Genomic DNA, 17,386 nt, shown 5'->3' with positions numbered 1-17,386 from the left:
AGGGTGCGTATCGTCTGGACACCTGGACACGCCTCTCTCCATGGTAATGAACGCGCTAATGCGGTAGCCCGAGAGCTCGCTAACCGGGCGCCATTGGAAGAGCTGTCCAACCCAGACGACGCACCGACAGAACCACTGAACTACACTGAAACTCTACAATATTACAGAGATAACAGGAGACACTTCCCTCCCCCACATAATTCTCTTAATCGAGAAGATGCCGTCGCGTGGCGACAGCTTCAAACTAATTCATTTCCCTGCCTCTTTTATCTTCACCTCTTCCACCCCACACAATATACCTCATACTGTCCCTATTGTGGAGCAAAGCCCACAGTATATCATTGCACCTGGGAGTGCCCACACCCTCCGGGCTACTCCCCTATTCCTTCACCTTCCCCTTCCTCCTGGGAGACTGCGCTGGCCAGCTCAGACCCGCAAGAGCAGCGATGGCTGATCCGGCGGGCACGCGGAGTGGCGCGAGCCAATGGGGCCCTGAACTAAGGGCTCCACCCTGCGAGGAAGTCGCCCAAACTCCTGATAAATAAATGTTTTCTCTCTCTCTCTCTCTCTCTCTCACATCTGTGACTACGAGCTCAGATATTAAAGTGATCAGAATAGTCATATTATCCACAAGAACGCGAAATAATTGCTGTCATGAACAAAAACGCGAAATCCTGTCATGTTGCGAAAACGCATTGGCAAAGGCGTATCCCCATTGGATGTGGCTTCCTTCACGAGTGGATGTATGTTGCCTTACTTTTTCTATGACGGGAGTGCCCATCATTGCTGCTTTACCAAATTATCCTTTAATAAATGCACCCTTTTCTGAAGCATCAGTATTCGATTTAACTGGGAAAGAAAGGGACACGTATATGCAGCCTAGTGCCACTTGTTACAACGCACAGTCGAAAAAGTGAAACCTTTATGCGCAAGGGCGAACCTTCAAAGATTTGAGTGAATAACAATAGACATCCTCAGATCTATAAAAGTGCAAAGCAACGTGCTCCAAGGCTCACAGGCTGCGTCCGTAGGTCTGGATGCACACATGGCAAAAACATTCTTGTACTGCGTGTCTTTGTATTCGCTGAGATATTTGAAGAATACATCAGCTTCAGCTCAGGTCTTCTCTATTTTTTTACTATCCTTTGTTCTACTTGTCAGCTGGGCAGACGCACGCAGAAAAACTGTGCGGTCTTCTGCCTGCAAGTACCGTGTGTTCCCAATGTCAGACTTGCCAAGACGTTCAAGAAACGCTCACTCAACAGAAGTATGACCATGAGCAAGCTAAGCGTGTTACTGATGCTTCTGATAGGTAGGTTATTTCCGAATATATGGTGTAACTGCCGATCATTTGACAGCGGAAGTCGTGTTGTCGGTGTAACTTTCACCAATCGCAACATCAGCTCAAGTTTTGTTTTACTAGATATAAAGCTGTTTCATGTGGCTTAAAATATTTATTCATTTGTTCGTTTATTTATTGCTGTTCCCAGTGTTTTGTCTTGATTGCTATAGAGACACAAGGGCTAATACATTAAACATGAGCAATGTTTGAGCAATGACCAAACTAGTGCTCCGCCATTTTCTTAACACAACACCTACAAAGTGACTTGTAGAAAAAGTTATTCGCTCAAGTAATAAATCTTTATGTTCTGTCTTTAGAAAAGTACAGAAGAAGGTGTAGGTGAAGAAAAGCTGGCTACACGGCTTGAGAAGTTCACAGCCATTAGCCACCTTCAAACGGTGCATACAGGAATACTCGGAAGAAGAATTCACTATAGTATATCATGCTGCTCTCTCAGAGCAATCACACATGTAGCCACGGAACACAATTATAAGTGACGATGAACATTACGCAAATTCATTACCGCAACTCAAAACAAAACTTTAGAAATATGGTAATCATTACCTGAATCAGAAAAACAGGCTACTTTGATAAGCTGTCTTCGACAACAACAATTTCATGTAATTTTAATTTCCACTTGGTATTTCATATGTATTAGAGGTTTTGAATTTACGCAATTCAAAAGCAAGGCCAGTGACCAATGACCGTGTTGGGTCTTTCCCTGAACGCCAAATGTTGGAAAAGACAATATCTAGCAGCGAATAAAAATATCAAAGCATTAAATGTATTCATCTATTAAGAATTGGCTTAAACGAAGATTGCAGTAAGTAAGCAGTTCAAAAATGCTCAGAATAAAAGAACTGCAGACTAGAATTTGAAGTGGCTGTATGAGGCCGCCATGTTTTGGTTATGAGGATGATAGATAGGGGACTACGGAAAGGGAGCAGGCATATAGTTAATATAACAACTCTAGAGGAAAAGCTCCTCATTACATCCATTCATTGAAATCGGTAACGGCAAGGGCGGCTCCATGGTGATATCTGTGCACGCGCGCAGGTGCGGAGGGCGACATTAGATCCATATTTGTATATAAACCTAACCACGGAAAAGACAAGATGGAAGCGAGATCAATGCAAGGAAAAATAGGCACAATCAACAATTACTGCAAAACTTATATCTCATGATCCTTGTCGATGATAAGGCGAAGAGAAATTTATCAATACAGCGACCGACCACACTCCCGAAGTCCCATTAACACTTGAAGTGGTAACTCTGAGACTTTCGTCAATTCGGCTACATGCCAACTCCGATATCTACCCACTTTGGTATGGAATTCGCTTGTCAATGTCGCCCATGAGCATGGAGGCATGACGACGACTGTATGACGCTGACGCAGTGACAATGCAATGATGAATGAATTATATGAATGGAATGACGAAGGCGTGTAACGACGGCATGACCGTTAACGGACTGCCAATTTCTAAATTATGAAGATGGTATAATGGCAACATCGCGACGACGATTACAGAAGGCCAGTACGATGTCGAAGGTGTGACGGCGATGCAGTGATGAAAACCGGATGAAGAAGCGAAAATGACGACGATCGCACCACCAAGGCATTATGACGACGACAGTGTGGCAACGGATGCATTCCTCTCTCAACACATGCCTTCAGATCCTTGCGCTTCAAGGGCTGTGTTAATACAGTAGCGTTCTCGGGGATTTCTTTTTCGCCTTGACAAATTTTCGTCTATCGTAATTCTGTCACAATGTATTTTTTGTCTCCTTGTCGCACTTCATAGCCACCGCCATAATTTTATTACACGTAGATTTGACGCACTTTGCAGCGACCATCTTTTCGGTTCCTTTACAGCCACATCACATGCATTGCTCGTAACTCATCGCTTCACTTCTGCCTTATTTCCACTGGCCTGGCACTCTTTGGTCATAGACGGCCCTTGCGCCACAATACACTATATCCATCATCACAACGGATGCATGATAGCGTCTGTTGACGGCGACGCAGTGACGACGATGTCATGACAACGGCAGCATAATCTCGCGTGAATGACGACAGCATGAATACGAGAGAATGACGAACTGGGAATGGCGTCCATGTATCGACGAAGGTGGTAAGAAGACGATGACATGACGGCAATGCGATGACGATACCAGAGGGCTCACGATGGTGAAATGACAGCGTGATGATAATGGCATGATGACAAAGGTATGGGGATGAATGCATGATGACGATTATATTAGGACGATGACAACACAACCGAGTGAGGACAATGGTATGACGACCATTATATGATTACGATGGCGTGACAATGACTGTGTCACAAAACCTGCATGACGACAATAGCTTGATGACGACGGCATGACGATAGTCGGATGACGTAGCTGGAATGCCGATTATTGCACGACAACGACGACCTGACGACGATAATATGACAATCTAAGCATGATAGCGAATGACAATGACGCACGACAGATGCTTTCTAATCACGATTGAATGACGGCATTATGACTACAATACAATGACGAAGCAAGCATGATGTCGATGGAACCACGGAGGCAGTATGACGACAATGGCGTCACGACAATGGAACGACGTTACTGAAGTGATGACAATGATAAAACAGCATGAGGGCGACGACATGACGACGAATGCGTGACGACGATGGCGTGATGACCATGGCATGGCGACTGTCGAACGAAATATCTGGAATGACGACAATACAATGAACAGGACGGCATGATGACCCCGAACACAAACCTAGCGATCCAAGCTATTTGGACTATTCGGTTGGAGTAGAAGGCGTGACGATGACAGAAGGACGAGAGTCAGACATCAAAACCAGCGTTACGGTGATTGAACGACCTCGGCGGCATCACTATGGTGGTGTCAAAACGAATGCTTGACGGCTGTATGACGGCGATAGCGTGACGAAGAGGGCATGACGCGTCTCGGACGACAAAGCTGGAATGGACCACGAGAACATACTTACCGGCCCAAGCTATTAGACACCTTGGGCGAATGGATTGGGGTAGAAGGCGCCACAACGACGGCATGACAAGAGTAAGATCACGAGGCTGGAATGATGACAATGTAAGGACCACGATGGCATCATGACCAGAAGCACATACGTAGGGGCCCAAGCAGGGGGCACTAAGGGCCCACGCCATTAGAAGCACTTGGTTGGCGTAAGAGGCTACATAAACAGACAGACAGACAGACAGACCGACAGACAGACGGACGGACGGACAGACAGACAGACAGACAGACAGACAGACAGACAGACAGACAGACAGACAGACAGACAGACAGACAGACAGACAGACAGACAGACAGACAGACAGACGGACGGACGGACGGACGGACGGACGGACGGACGGACGGACGGACGGACAGACAGACAGACAGACAGACAGACAGACAGACAGACAGACAGACAGACAGACAGACAGACAGACAGACAGACGGACGGACGGACGGACGGACGGACAGACAGACAGACAGACAGACAGACAGACAGACAGACAGACAGACAGACAGACAGACAGACAGACAGACAGACAGACAGATAGATAGATAGATAGATAGATAGATAGATAGATAGATAGATAGATAGATAGATAGATTGAAAACGGTTGAAATAAATAATTCTATTGGCATTCAGAATTAAATAATGAGGTTTCACGGGCGAGTGCTACGATCTCATTATGAGGCACACCGTAGTGGAGAGCTCCAAATTAATTTGATTACCTGGGGCTGTTTAACATATCCTATGCAGGGTTCATTATATATTTTGCTTTGCACGCCGATCGGAATGCGGCCGCCACGACCTCGGGATTCAAGTCGCGACCTTAAACTCAGCAGTGCAAAGCCGTATTCACCGGGAGGTTACCGCTGTGGGTAAGAAAGCGTCATGCAGATAATTCAAAAGAGGTAATATCGTTTAAGATCAGTGTTCGAGATTAGTTTCTACTAAATAATCGCGAAGTGCCCTAAAGGGACACTTTTACTTAAGACGGCGTGATCACGATCCATGCACTTTTCTCACCACCTACCGACAGGGCAAGCGTCTTTCGCTTTTTAACGCATGCCGTATTTCTGTTGCTCATTCGCTTACATTTTTGAACCTTTTAGTATCTCCAAAGGATAGCTGTCCCTTCCGTGTTTAAGTCGTGTTCCCAACGTCACTTAAGAGCTATTCGTGGCTCATTACTGCGTAGAACGGAGGGAGCAAGAAATCGTATTCTGAAAGCCCCCCTTACCCGTTCTCAGCGCTGGGAGCTTTTCGGTATGTAAGGTACGGATAACAAACGTTTGTGTTATAGGCGATTGATCGTAAATCTCCCGTGAACGCTGACGAAAATAAAGAACATTTTTTTTTCAAATATTTCCAAGTTTCACGTAATGTACAAACGTGTACGCTTTTTACGGATTTAGTGTTCAACGTTAACGCACACCCATTGCGGAGGGCAACATGGCGGCACCTGAGGAAGGAAGTGCCGGTCACTCCGGTTATATCAAGTCGTCGTCCTGCACTGTCTGTCCTTTTAGTTCCTAGTGGTAGTTGCACTTGCTTTACATTTGTGTCAATGATTAGAGAGCAAGGGATTGGTGATAGCTTAGCGCTGTTCCAGACATTGAAGTTTTCGGTGCGGTGGGCGTAACGAGGGAAGCTGTACTACCACTCGCTTTACTAGCTGTAGTTACATGACCTCTGAGATTTGGCAGCGCGTGCGGCCTTATCTCGAAGACTTCGAAGTTTGCATGTATTTTGTATTTCCTGCAGAGAGCGCCACAAACTAGCCTTTGTTTAACCAGGCGCTGCATTAACCTCTGTGGTTTCATGAAACGTCTTTACTTCCTTCACGCCAAGCTCGCGTCTCGGCACCTGCCAGCAGCCGGCGAATGTACAATTCTACAGAGGCTTGGGTAAGCAGTTATGTGAAGTGGTCGCGCAGGTCTTTTATTAGTCAGGTGAAGTGATTGTCCAAGGCGTAAGGAAGGTTGAACGTACCTGCGGAGCTGCCCTACGGTAAGGGAGCACTTAAGCATCCTTCACTAAAGGATCCTCAGTAAGGAAGTTTCCAGAATCGACGTAGTTGCAGCCTAGCCGCAATTAAGGCTTCCTGGCTGAGGCATGGAACATTTCCAAATTTTGGCTAAGTGCGTCTTATATTGTCCAATACATGTGGAAATACTATCAAATTATTTTGCGAAGTGTGTGTAGTGAAACCTTCCCTCCCGGCAGATTCGTTGTGCTGATGAAGAAGAGGGCACGGGTTTAAATTCCACAGTCGCGTTCCGATGGGGACAAAATGCGAGTACGTTGGTCTAAAGTGCTTTGGGTGCACGTTGAAGAACCTCACTTGGTCAAATTTCATGGCATTTCGAATAACTGATTGTGTAGTTTTGGGACGTCGTATATGTTAATTTAACCTTCTAAATTTAGTGAAACCGAACAAGGAGCTGCTAATCGATAAATGCAGCAAAATTATAAAACACTATGCAACAGTTCCTTCTTATTTATATTATAAACGTTGACAAACGCAGACACATTCAGTGCACTACGCGTGAATAGACGTGTAGGATTTCGAATGATGACAATGACGATGGTCTCTAATAGCACCCACTTTCGAACGGGTTAGAGACAAATAGTCACACAGCCTTCGTCAGCTATACAGCTTATACTATATCAAATGCAGCCTAACAATTTGCCTCTCTCAACTTTACCATGACAAGTTTTCTACTCCTGCAACAAGCCTGACCCCGTTAACGCTCGTGCAGGGTAGCCAACCGGAACTGCCTCTGGTTAACCTCTGTGCCTTTCTATGCATCCTTTTCTCTCTCTTGTACACCAGCGTATCTAGAACGGGGACGTTCCCAGCTATTAAGGGTGGGTAAATAATATCCATGCCATTACTATGCGCAGGCCCATTTCCGAATTTTTCACAGCAAACAGATGCCTCACCTTGCGGAGAATATTTGCTCCTGTATTCTTTTGTCCTTAGGCAGGCCGCCACGAATATAAATAATAAAGGCAATGCACTTCGTACTGTTGAAATCGCACTTCTAGTTGAAATCAAGAAAAAGAAATGGGCATGGGCAGGACATGTAATGAGGAGGGAAGATAACCGATGGTCATTAAGGGTTACGGACTGGATTCCGCGGAAAGGAAGCGTAGCAGGGGGCGACAGAAAGTTAGGTGGGCAGATGAGATAAGGAAGTTTGGAGGGTCAACATGGCCACAATTAGTACACGACCGGGGTAGTTGGAGAAGTATGGGAGAGGCCTTAGCCCTGCAGTCGGCGTAACCAGGCTGATGATGATGATGATGATGACTTCGTACAGTCGTGAGTTTCTTTGCAGCTTGGAATTACGAACGGCCAATTATATCTTTGCAGATGCAATTTGCCGTCATTGCTTTTTGCATTTCATTTTTTATTGCTCTAGGTTTTGTAACTTACTTCCAATTTCCCTGTACTCAGTTGCCTGCTTTGTCTACAATTGTATCAATGATAGTGGCGCTATTCCTCAGAGGGCGAAAATGCTTTGTCACTCTTAGCATGTCTATCGGGGCTCATGCCATTTAAGTGATCATCGCAGTTAAACGAGCAAATAAACGTGTAGAACAAAGGTAACATCCCTATTCTTCTCGTCAAATGGCGTAGACCACGTAATGTGGACACGAAGCCCATCCGGCGCGAGAAGTGCATGGTTTCCAACATCATCACAGAAGGCAACGTCCCGAAGTACATTCAACAACATAACCATTAGACTGCTTTCAGGTCAATGCTGTGTATGTGCTGTCGACACAAGCGAACCAAATCTTCTATGCGACCAGCATTAGCTTTTTTTCACCCGCCGTGGTTGCTTAGTGGATATGGTGTTGGGCTGCTAAGCATGAGGTCGTGGGATCTAATGCCCGCCATTGTGGTCGCACCTCGATGGGGGAGAAATGGGAATACACGCGTGTACGATTTAGGCGCACGTTAAAGAAAGCCAGATGGTCCCAACTTCCACAGTCTGCCACTACGGCGTCCCTCATAATTAGTTCGTTGTTTTGGCACGTAAAACATTTGTACCTTTCTTTCCGCGCTTATTTTTCAGCCAGATTCATCGCCTGCCGGCCTTTACCACAGCCTTTGTTGCATAGAGGAAGAAGACGCTGACACTAAATCTATCAGCCAGTGAGCGTGTAGTTCCAACCTTCCAACGCCCCCCCCCCCCCCCCCCCCCCCGCCCCGCCATGAAACAATAGCGTGTGCGTAGCAGAGGTCGTATTTCTCAAAATAACTGTGATACACAACAGCAAAGTGACTTTGTCATGTGTAATTTTAGCTCGATTATGGTACGTCCGACATTGCTGTTCCATTACTTACCATTCAAGAGTGCTGTGAGGCTGCTTATATAAAAGCACTGTCCAAACAATGCTTGAGAAGTCCGAGACAATGGAAAACTTGCGTCAGGTCCACTCGTTTTTTCAGCAGACGCTACTTTTCGTTGTTGCAGCTTTTTATGCAGATGTTCATGCAAAATGTACTTGCTCTTCAGGCTGCCAAATTTAGTCGTTAAAAAAAAGATTATGGGGTTTTACGTGCCAAAACCACTTTCTGATTATGAGGCACGCCGTAGTGGAGTACTCCGGAAATTTCGACCACCTGAGGTTCTTTAACGTGCACCTAAATCTAAGTACACGGGTGTTTTCGCATTTCGCCCCCATCGAAATGCGGCCGCCGTGGCCGGGATTCGATCCCGCGACCTCGTGCTCAGCAGCCCAACACCATAGCCACTGAGCAACCACGGCGGGTAAATTTAGTCGTTGCCGTTCCATTGAGATGACATGCAGTTGGCGTACTGCGCGGCCGACGTTTCCGCACGATTCGCTGTGCGCGCAAATACTCATTCCATCTTAACAAAAATATTGCAATACAGAGAGGATTATTCAGCGGCCCGAACCAAAACGCCCAATATTCAATTTATCCCCGATTGAATGAAGTCAGAGCTTTTTTTTTTAGGAATCAGTGATTATTTCAAGGCAATTACAATGCTGTTGGACCGGGCCATCATCTCCTTGCTGGCATTGCAGCATTCTTGTAGTGCAACATATGGTTATGCTTTCCGCACTATATGCTACCTACTCTTCTTGGGAAGAAGCTGTGATTCCTCACCATACAAGGCGCAGAGAAAGGAAACACACTGTTTTTGTCCTTTTTCAGAGGTACTTGGCCTAACACAAAAGTGAAAAGTACATTCTAAGAAGCAGTGGTAACTTAATTGCACATTCAAAAACACTAGTCCATAAATGCGCATAATCTTTTAAAATTACACAGTTTCGCTCTAAGGACTAAGCAATGACAGAGAAAGCAAACACACGAGGGAAGTGCTGCTGCGAGCTTAAACAGCACTCCAGAAGGCTACCAGGTATATCAGGTATATCGTGCAGGATGGTGCTTGCGTATAAAAAGGCCCGAATCGATGGGAGTGTTGTGTACGGCGTAGGTAATTCTATATATATGTGAAGTGTTGAGGCGTGGTCTTTCGTGAATGTATGCTATTTTGTTCGGGAAGTCATTCTAGCCCCGGGCGATTCTAAAAATGAAGATTTTAGAAATTTGGTGCGCGCACGTGGCAGGATCGCGGCACTGGGATGGCTTCTGTGATGGTCTCGTTGCACTGGTTGAATGAGCTGGCTATTGCGTGGTGTGGCATAAAAAGAAGCTGTAATAGAGACAAAGGTGGGAACTTTTACGGGGACAAGCGAGAGTAGGCAGTTTTAACCAAGATTTCAAAGCAAGGGTGCGAAAGTAGTAGGAATAATCACAAAGAACAAATGTAGATGCACTATTCTGAAATGATTCCAGAGTTTTAGGGATATTTCTTCTACGGAGATCGAAGATGGTGCACGCATACTCAAGTTTAAGCAGCAAAGTAGTTTTATAAGCCAGTTTTCTACATCGTGGAAGGTGTCCTCAAAAGGTTATATATATGTATACGCTGCACGACTTGAAGGGTACGGTTATTGTAGTTTATTATGTGGTTTACGTTGTTGGACCAAAATAGGTTGTTAGAGATATGGGCACCTAAGTATTTGACCGAACCAGTGACAGCCATAGTGTGCTCAATAATCATGTAAGTAGGAGGGACAAAATTTCATCGACGATGAAACGAGATTAGTCGTGTCTTACTGTCATTCACCAGCATCAGGCAAGTAGCACACCAGTGCTGAATGTGCGAGAGGTCATGCTGGAGAGAGGAAACCTCGGTCAGGTCATGTTGTTTATTCGTTCGTAGAGGACGCAATTGTCTGCGAAAATGCAGATTTTAAATGTGACAGAGGTGAATGTCACTCACGTATACCAAGAATATTAAATGTACGTGGATGGCGCACTAGGACACGCCAGACAGAATAAAGGAAGGGGACTATGAGTAGTTGCTAGCATATGCGAACTGTTTTCAATTAGTCAGAGAACATTAAATCCACTTGAAAAGATGAAGGTGAAGGTTAAGACAGGAGTGTTTTAACAGAAGACGAAAATGAGGTATTTATCAAACGCTTTGTTGGAATCGAAAAATTGGGCATCAATAGAACCCTTACCGCCACGGTAGAGTGAACGTCATGTAGAGATAAACTTAGTTGCACTTTACAAAAGTGACCTTTACGAAATCCATGCTGGTTGGGGTTAAAAAAGCTCAGAATAAAAAAGTTCGTATGATGAAAGCCCATCATGCGACCCATGAGTTTGCAGCAAACGCTACTAAATGAGGTGGACCTGTGGTTACCTACTGAAGATCGGTCTCTTTTCTTAAAGACTCGATGACCTTCCGAACTCTCCATCTGTATTGAGTGATTGCTAAAGAAATGTCATACAGAAAGAAAATGCAGACATGTTTGGTAGTCTTGAGAATTTTAGCATTAATACCAGCCATACCAAATGACAATTTCTAATGAGTCAATAACATTGAGAAGCTCTTCAGACTTAAATTTTATTTTATCCATTTGAAGAAAATCAAAATAACTGAAATTCAGAATTTTATTGTTAGGTTCAGTTATAAAAATGGAACCAAATACGCAGTTCAAGACAACTCGAATATCGCAATTTAAAAAAGAATTATGGGGTTTTACGTGCCAAAACCACTTTCCGATTATGAGGCACGCCGTAGTGGAGGACTCCGGAAATTTCGACCCCCTGGGGTTCTTTAACGTGCACCTAAATCTAAGTACACGGGTGTTTTCGCACTTTGCCCCCATCGAAATGCAACCGCCGTGGCCGGGAATATCGCAATTAGGAATTGGCCATACGGAAGTGTCACGAAGGGAAAAAGAGTTTTAACCCGACAGCGTTAAGGGCCCAGTGTCGCAGAAAATCCGGGGTGGGGTCAGTGTCGGCGGAGTTGTCCGTGAGGGGAAATTTGCTCGTATATGTCATGCCTTGCTATATCACAAGCGGTATATGCGCGTTATATTGCCACGCCATCCTAACACTAATAGACAGTTTTAGCAGAGCGTTTGCTTGCGCTCCGCTCCGCACACGTTTCACGCGCACCGGTGGCTGCACAGAATGCATTGATTTCGCTTATCTAACAAGAGCGTCTTCCAGAGATGCCACTGATGTGCTCTCAGCTTGGCGGTAAAATGATTACGAAAGCAACTACACGCTCCCTGACGCACCGCTATATCGTGTTCCTAGCGGAACGTGGTCAGCGTCCCACGTTCCGCTGCCGCTATGTGTGCTGTGCGCACGCGCGTCAGTGGTCCCAGTAGCGTTTTGCTGAGCGGCTGCGTGCCAATTGTTGTGATATTCCGGTCTGAGCGGAGCGGACCGTAAACGCTCTGCTAAAACTCTCTAATATTTCTCATATCCTCTCTTGCATTTTTGACAATGTATTCCTTGAAATTTTGAGAATAACAGCCCACAAACAAATGTCTTTAAACAATACGCCGACAGCGCATTGTTTTTACGTTTTTATGTTAAATCTCCTAGGATTTAAATAACAAAAGTGCCAACAATAACGGAAACCTGAACATTATGTAATTCTATTGGCGCTGCCTGGCACTACCTCCGAGATCGGCTCACACAAGCGTCCACGCTTCTACCAGAAAGGTCGCTTTCGTGCACAGCGTCCGCCGCCAGCGTTTCCACAAAATCATTACGGTTATACATAAGCAGCAGTTGCTAGGAAGTGTGAGAGGAGTCGGGGATCTTGGAACGCTATCGTGTTGCACTCTTAAAATCGAAGCTTAAGCTTCCGCGAATTTTTTATCATCCAATTTTTACATTCTTCTAAAGCACTTTGGGTTATCCCACAACATGCTAGGGAAAATTGTGGACAAATAGTTACGTTTATTTAGCGCTGGTAATGACGCGTACTTTATGACTTTAGTATTGTATCTGTGCCAAGCTAGCTGAGAATTTCAAGACTTGACTGAGCGAAACAGATTCTATTTGTATTTTTTTACACCCATCGGTCGTTTTAATTTAAATATAAACCAAGGAATGCTTTCGGTTCAACGAGACTTGTTCCTCACAGTAACTGCAGGAACGTGCAATTTCGTGAAACCCTGGATTGTGTACATAACAGAGACCAGTTGGAAGAACTGTTAGGTCGTTATTTATGGCGGTGTAATCAAATTTATCGTGGAGTGTTAATATTTTTTATTGCTTCCTTTGAAATTATCACAAGGAAACGTCACGTGGATAACGATGTGAGGAAAGCGCTTATATCTAATAAACGTTTCCTTTACGAAAGAACTCCTTCGTTTCGCAATCGCACTCCGAAGTACAAACAACCAAACATGTACGTCATTTCGCAATGTTGGGACGTTCGTGTAGGTTCCATCGTACCTATATAATAAGCAATAGGCAGTATAACTTACGGGGGAAATTCTCGAACCGAAATGTTTACGAGAACGGCTATAATACAAGAGCTGCTGTCAAACTTCGACATGCTCCTTGATCCCGAGTTCTTCCTGACATTTTCCCTGAACTTTTGCCTTCGTCTGCAGAACGTCGCCTGGTGACGCGAGAGTTGTCTACTTCCAGTCAATAGAGACATTTAGCGTGTCCGGTATTCCGGCAAGCGCGGGCGGTTTGCCGGTTTAGCAGGGGCGTAAACTTGAGCGGCCAGATTGGTGGCGCCAGCTGGTGGCGCAAAGCTCAACCACACAAGCACAAAGCTAATTACTATATTTGCTTAGGTCCTGGTGTAAACTTTTGACAGTGGTGTAATCGTGTTCACAATTACGCCCCTGCCAAAAATTTGCACGAGTAGCGAAGCAAGATATAGTGGGTTACTGCAGTTTTAGCTCTGTGTTTGTCTGGTTGAGCTCTACGCTACCAGGCGGCTGCACTGCTCTGGCCACTCACGTTTACGCCCCCGCAAATCCGGCAATCCGCCCAAACTGTTCCAGTTTACCGGAATAGCGGACAGGCTAAAAGTCTCTAATAGAAACTTTTAGCGTGTCCGCTATTCCGGCAAACAGGGGCGGTTTAGGCGGGTTACACGATGGTCGGAGGAGTAAACGTGAGCGGCCAGATTGGTCGCGCCACCTGGTGGTGCAAAGCTCAACCCAATTACGCCGCTGCCAAAAATTTACACCAAGAGCGAAGCACAATAAAGTAGGCTACTGCAATTTTAGCTCTGTCTTTGTCTGAATGAGCTCTACAAAACCAGATGGCTGCACCGTCCCGCCGCTCACGTTTACGCCCCCGACCATCCGGTAATCCACCCAAACCTCAACTGTTCCTCGCTAAACCTCGCTATTCCGGTTTGGCGGAATAGCGGACACGCTAAATTTCTCTAATGTGCGCAACTCCATTCACGCTTCTCTTTCTGACTCCGGTGTTCCTTGTTTCGCTATGGTCTAAACGGGAGGTTTCAGCGCAGCGCCTCCGTCCCCTAAAACGGTCCCTTGCTACACCTATTCAATGCGCAAAGAGCGAGCGCTGGTTCCCTAGCTTTTTTCATATGATTGAATGAATTGAATGAATGAATGAATGAATGAATGAATGAATGAATGAATGAATGAATGAATGAATGAATGAATGAATGAATGAATGAAACGTCCTTTGGGTATATTGAGGTGAAAATGAAGACTATAAATCCGCGGCAAACCGCATCCGCGTGATTGCTTCCTATCACAAAGTACGTAACGCCCGACCTTCATGTCGGCCGAGAGCGGCCACATGTCGGCCACAGGGCGCCAACTTTCTAGAGGCGCTCATTTGTGTAACCACAAATGGATGTTAACTAAACAACAGCAGCGGTCGGTCTACCTTTTTAGTTGCAAGTTCACCTTTCAAATATTGTTTATATTCTCCGCGTTTATATAGATATTTAGATGCGAACAAATAGCTTCACTTTGATGTGCTATTAAAATATCATTGGAGGGATGCATGGCTGAATGTAGAAAGATGACGTCATACAGGATGGCAAACAGAATGTTACACTGGTACCGCTGGTACAAAAGTGCGCATAAATTTTACAGGTTTCTCAAATTGAACGTGCCTCTCAGTATCATATGGAATTTCATACGATTTGAGTAAGCTTTCGAAAGCAATTGCTTGCCAGTGTTAGGTGTAACTAAGTAACGGGAGATGATGCTAAGTTACACAAAAACGTCTTTTTCCAGCGTGCGAGAAATTTGCACACTCATCAAAGACAAATGCCCATCAAGGTAAGTTCTATGACAGTTCCTTAAGCAATACCCTAACATCTCTAAACTAAAGGCATTCTTAATAAAATTTTCGTTATATTTTGCCGTGGCTCTTGTCTACTTGGTGAGGTCGTTCAAAGTTATAGCTGACGCAGTTTTCAAAACTGCAACAAGTTAGTACATAACGCAAGCTGTCGTAGATGAATTGAAGAAATGCAAGCTCATAACACAGACTGCACTGGTATTTTGTGCAAACACATCTTTTTCTTCCGGGACCTATTCAGTGATACATCAAAGTTGACAGCCACTTTTATAATCGTATAACCATCCTAATACATTTCAAACTGAATTATCATGGCTATGAGAACACGCCTTAGCAAGCCGGACACTGCGCTCGTAAATGTTCTAAAGTTCAGTGCCTCACGAGAAAGAAAAACTGTGTAGATATAGACCGCATCCAGCACAGCGAGAAACGCATGGTTATATCTTCGCTTCAGGCTGCTAAGAGCTTCCACAACGCTTGGCATGAGAAACGCAGTGATAAAATGCGAGTAACCATAGAAGCCGTAATGCACCGTTTCCGGGCTTGTCATGTTCCCTTAGATTTCAGCCGTCTCTTCTAGATAAAAACGATTTTCTCATTAGCGAGGGGAATTGTGGAAACATAAGGCTCGGTTATCCAATTGAGTTACCTCAATTTCGCGGAATACAGGACTAGTGTAGGCTTTCCTTTATTTTTTGTTGCATTAAGCCTACTGGAAACTGCAGTGCGCAACTTTCAAGCTCTTCTAGGCAAGTTTGAAGATCCGCTGAAGTTTCAAGCCCTAGCATAGCCGCATGGCAGCATTTCACGCGAGTTACATGCATTTATTTGCGCATTAGATAAGGGCAAACGCAGAACAAATATTGTGATCTCAAAGCGTTCAGACACGTCCCGTTGTGATATTGGTGGCCGAAGCAACTAATATAATTTTGATATTAGAAACAACGATTACGAGATGCAATTCACATGACAGAAATTATAGCGGTGGTAGTGCAACAATCACAGATACATGACATGCTTGTTGCTGCCATTTTCAGATGAACATGAACGAACGAAGCGGACCGCACTTCGGAACTTCTTTTCAGCCTCTGAAGACAACAGCTACCTTGGGGGAAAAGACGGGGCAGACTGGTCTGGTAGCTCCGAGGAAAGCAGTGCCGAAAGCTCCTTACCTGCCGAAGGCCTGTCCCATATATTCAGTGAAATAAAGAAAATTCACCGATAAATTGAAAAATAGGGAAATTCGAAAATTTATACCCCATTCGAAGAACAGCACTTCGTACATTCCGTATAATAGTACTAAATGACTCGGTTTCCACACTCTAAATACTTTTTTACGATGTCATCCTTTCAAAACCTGTCGTGCGTGACCCGCAAGTATAGCTATGCATTCTGCACAATTGAACGTGTTCTGTATAGGCCTCTCTAAAGCCTTTCAGAGTGTTTATTACCAGCGCTCAGTAACTCAAAGCGACTGAATTTTTGCCTTTGAACAAACAAAGGACTGCATGAAAGACTTAAACTGGTGTCCGAAACCAAAATACGGCTTTTCACTGCTGACGGGTCCCCGGTGCCCAGAGTGAATTCGCTCCGAATATTGGGGATGTATATCGAGTCTAACGGTAACAATGGAACAGCACTCAGAATGATCACCGCCAAGACGGAGAGTGCTCTCGGCCTCATCCGTGGGATCGCGAACAGGCACCGGGGAATCGAGGAAGACAATCTCATCCGCATAATACATGCTTTTGTGCTCTGCCACCTTTCATACTCAGTGGCCATGCATAATTGGCATGTTGCAGATAGGAACAAGCTCAATCCCATCATCAGAAAGGTCTTTAAGCTCTCCCTCGGCTTACCTGTAAGCAATCACACCGCAAACCTGTTCAAGCACGGAGTCCACAACAAGCTCGAAGAAATAATCAAGGCGCAAGAGCGCTCGCAGCTGCTCAGGCTACCCGGAACCCCGGCGGGCCGCAAGATACTCGAAGAGAAGAGCTTCAACCTTGTCGACGCCGTGCGGATTCCCAGCGATATCAAGTCTCAATTGCACATCGCGCCCAGTCCCCGCAATATGCATCCCGCATAAGACGTCGGCAGATGTAGAGCCAGGGGCAGAGCTCTACTCGAGCATGTCCGTAACATCCATATTTCGGCAAGCTTCGTGGATGCAGCGCCATATGTCCAACAAGTGCCATTCACCATATCTATCGTCTGCTCTAATTCTAGGCTCACTTGCTGTGCTACGGTACGCACTTCGAAGCCCTTCGTAGCCGAACAAGTTGCAGTCGCGCTGGCTGTGCTCGATGGTCGCAGAGAGGCAATATA

General features: G+C 45.2%; 1 long non-coding RNA gene across 1 annotated transcript; it reads left to right on the top strand.

Moving 5' to 3' along the window:
• The first annotated feature begins 1,136 nt into the window (after positions 1–1,136).
• LOC140216780 (uncharacterized) lies at positions 1,137–16,292 on the top strand. Its single transcript, XR_011893466.1, has 3 exons — positions 1,137–1,312; positions 14,992–15,036; positions 16,096–16,292. It is a non-coding gene; the product is annotated as an uncharacterized lncRNA (long non-coding RNA).
• Positions 16,293–17,386: the final 1,094 nt, after the last annotated feature.

Source organism: Dermacentor andersoni, chromosome 3 (genome assembly GCF_023375885.2).
Source record: "Dermacentor andersoni chromosome 3, qqDerAnde1_hic_scaffold, whole genome shotgun sequence".
Lineage (NCBI taxonomy): Eukaryota > Metazoa > Arthropoda > Arachnida > Ixodida > Ixodidae > Dermacentor > Dermacentor andersoni.
Note: the sequence above shows the minus strand (reverse complement) of the source record. Positions and strands in the feature narration are given on the sequence as shown.